Raw genomic sequence first — 3,500 nt, 5'->3', positions numbered from 1 at the left:
TTCAGATTTCTTTGATGAATAGAAAGTTCAGAAGAACAGCATTTATCTGAAATAGAAATCTTTTGTAAAATTATGTCTTTATCATCATTTTCTGATCAATTTAAATTCCTTACATTTATATAGTGCTTTTCTGGGCACTCAAAGCGCTTTACATAGAAGGGGGGAATCTCCTCAACCACCGCCAGTGTGCAGCAGGGCCGGACTGGGACGCAATTTCAGGCCGGGAAATCTCACACATACAGGCCACACATAAAAAAAGGGGCCACAATTGTACCTTTTAGGGTACAACAGCTTGTCACTGGAGCAGTACTCTTAAAAGGACATCTTTCTACCTTTTTTACCCCTAATAGGTACATATTAGTACCTTAGAGTAGTAATTCATACCCCTAAGTAGGGCTGCACGATAAATCACATGCGATATTTAATGTGCATCTTGTCAGTAAAGCCGGTTCTGTAATCAGCGGTAAATCTCCATCACGTGCGTGCTTTCACATGGAGCAGCATTTACTACACAGAGCCGTTGTTCACTGACAAGCTGCGCAAAACCATGTTCATCGTGTCCACGTTCAACTGTGTCCACCTTGTTGAAAACAACCACCTAATTTAAATTTGTTAGCACAGAATGTTATTTATCTTAAAATGACTTAAATACCCTAGATTTAACAAACCTATGTTTCATACAAATATACACTACCAGTCAAAAGTTTTTGAACAGTAAGATTTTTTATGTTTTTAAAGCAGTCTCTTCTGCTCACCAAGCCTGCATTTATTTGATCCAAAATACAGCAAGAGCAGTAATATTGTGAAATATTTTACTATAGAATAACTGCTTTCGATTTGAATATATTTTAAAATGTAATTTATTCCTGTGATCAAAAAGCTGAATTTTCAGCATCATTACTCCAGTCTCCAGTGTCACATGATCCTTCAGAAATCATTCTAATATGCTGACTTGTTGTTCAAGAAACATTTATTATTATTATTATAATTATTGTTATTATGAATATTTAAAACAGCTGAGTACATCAGGATTCTTTGATGAATAGAAAGATCCAAAGATCAGCATTTATCTGAAATAAAAAGCTTTTGTAACATTATACATGCACTATACCAAAAGCTTCGAGTTACTATAATTTTTTTGTTGGGTGGGGGGGCATATTTCTCTTTGCTAAATATTACTTTAATTTAGCAAGGATGCTTTAAATTTATCAAAAGTGATGATAAGGACATTTATAATGTTACAAAATACTTCTATTTCAGATAAATGCCGTTCTTCTGAACTTTCTATTCATCAAAGAAACCTGAAAAAAAATCTACTTTGTTTTCAATGTAGTAATAATAATAATAATAGTAATAATAATAATAATAATTATAAATGTTTTTTGAGCAGCAAATCAGCATATTAGAATGATTCCTGAAGGATCATGTGACTGGTGTAATGACGCTTAAAATTCAGCTTTGAAATCACAGTGTGACTAGAGGGGCGGGGCCGAGAGCTGTGGGAACGCGACACCTGCACCACTCACCAGTCTCGAGTCCCACGGAGGAGCTCCGGAAGGATAAAAGGAGGAGTGACGACAGTGTTGGACGAGGGAGGACCAGGCCTGAATTTTATTTTGTGTTCTGGTTCTGTTTGTGCGCGACAATCGTCCGCGAGGGGCTGTCGCGCTATTTTGTGTTTATTTTATTATTAAAGTTTTCTTTTAACGTTCGCCGGTTCCCGCCTCCTTCTTCCCGTGACTACGAACCGTGTTACATTGGTGCCGAAACCCGGGAGGAAGGAGGGACATGCTGCCAGAGATCTCTCGCCGCTGTGGTGAATCCGCGGTGCCATCGAGCATGGCGGAGCAGTCTGCCGCCATGGACGCTCGAGGCGGTGGGCTGGAGTGAGTTGCCGGGTGAGGGCAGACGAACTCGCTGCCGGCCGCCTGGGATGTGGAGGGATGGCTGCCGCAGTAGAGCGCAGTCTCCTGAGTACCCCCCGGCCTGCGAGGAGCGATGGGGGTATGTGACAAGAGGGGCGGGGCCGAGAGCCCTGGGAACGGATCGAGGCCGGTGGAGTAAATGCTAATGCGCGACACCTGCGCCACTCCCCGGTCTCGAGTCCCACGGAGAAGCTCCGGAAGGATAAAAGGAGGAGTGACGACAGTGTTGGACGAGAGAGGACCAGGCCTGGATTTTATTTTGTGTGCGGCAGGCTGCCGCTTTACTTTCATTTTGTGTTTATTTTATTCAAGTATTTAGATGTTCGCCGGTTCCCGCCTCCTTCTTCCCGTGACTACGAACTGTGTTACACACAGGAATAAAGTGCATTTTAAAATATATTTAAATAGAAATCAGTTATTTTAAATATAAAAATATTTCACAATATTACTGTTTTTGCTGTATTTTGGATCAAATAAATGTAGGCTTGGTGAGCAGAAGAAACATTAAACATTAAAAATCTTACTTGGACTGTCCCAGGTCTTAAAAATACCAAAGCGCAGTGCCCTTAACGCACACTAAACCCACCCACACCGCTCTGGAGCGCTTTTCGAGGCTTACCCCTTGTCCAAATACCCACACTTGCGGTCTTGGCCACTTGAGAGCGCGTGCGCGCGACAGGAAGTAAGTGCGCAAGACTGTCCCAGGTCTTTTAAGTGAAATATTAATAAGATATTACAGAATTTTTTTTTTTTTTTTAGTGTTTTATTATTAATAATATGATGATTATAATTTTTTTTGTCAATCCCATAAGCACGTATTCTGTTCCACACTCCAGTCCAGTTGGTGGCGGTAATGCACCTACACATTGGTTTGCCAACCGCCAATAAACACCGAAGAAGAAGATATTACATATACAGTGGGTACGGAAAGTATTCAGACCTATTTAATCGGTCCCAGGGCTAAATTATGAAAGACCGGAGTATCGATAAGCTCTGACGTTAACGGTTCGGCTATCGGTACTGGAGAAATTAATAAAACACAAATACATTTATTATTGCTATATATACATTATCTTGCAAATTCTATCTCACCAGAGTCGCCAGCTGTTTTTCAAACATTTGTCTATGATGCATTTTTGCTATTCGCAATTCAGAAGCGATATCGCGCCCACGCGGAGGAGCTTCTGCACGCACAACATGAAAGCCCTGTTTAATTATGATAGAAGAGAGAACTAAACATTCAAACATCTGCTTACACTTTAGGCCTGTGGCTGTTTTACTAAGCTAATCTTATTTTTATTTCGATTTTGGCTTCTAAGGATTATACAAAAGAAGACGAGGTAAAGCTAATAAAAACTAGCTGCGTTTTGTATTACGCAACTTCTTTCCCTTCACAGCGGTGAGCATTCGTTCCTCCCTAAAACCCAAACGTAACGTCAGAATCAGCTCAATCGGTGATTGTTGTAAGATGCCGTCTTTACTGTTGCTAAACTGCGGGACATGTTTGATAAAATGTTGAAAGCACAATCCGCACAAGAGACGCTGTTCCTCAGGCTGAAATGTGTGCGCGCGGCA

Source organism: Sinocyclocheilus anshuiensis, unplaced genomic scaffold (genome assembly GCF_001515605.1).
Source record: "Sinocyclocheilus anshuiensis isolate Anshui unplaced genomic scaffold, SAMN03320099.WGS_v1.1 scaffold1009, whole genome shotgun sequence".
Lineage (NCBI taxonomy): Eukaryota > Metazoa > Chordata > Actinopteri > Cypriniformes > Cyprinidae > Sinocyclocheilus > Sinocyclocheilus anshuiensis.
This window is presented reverse-complemented; position numbering follows the sequence as displayed.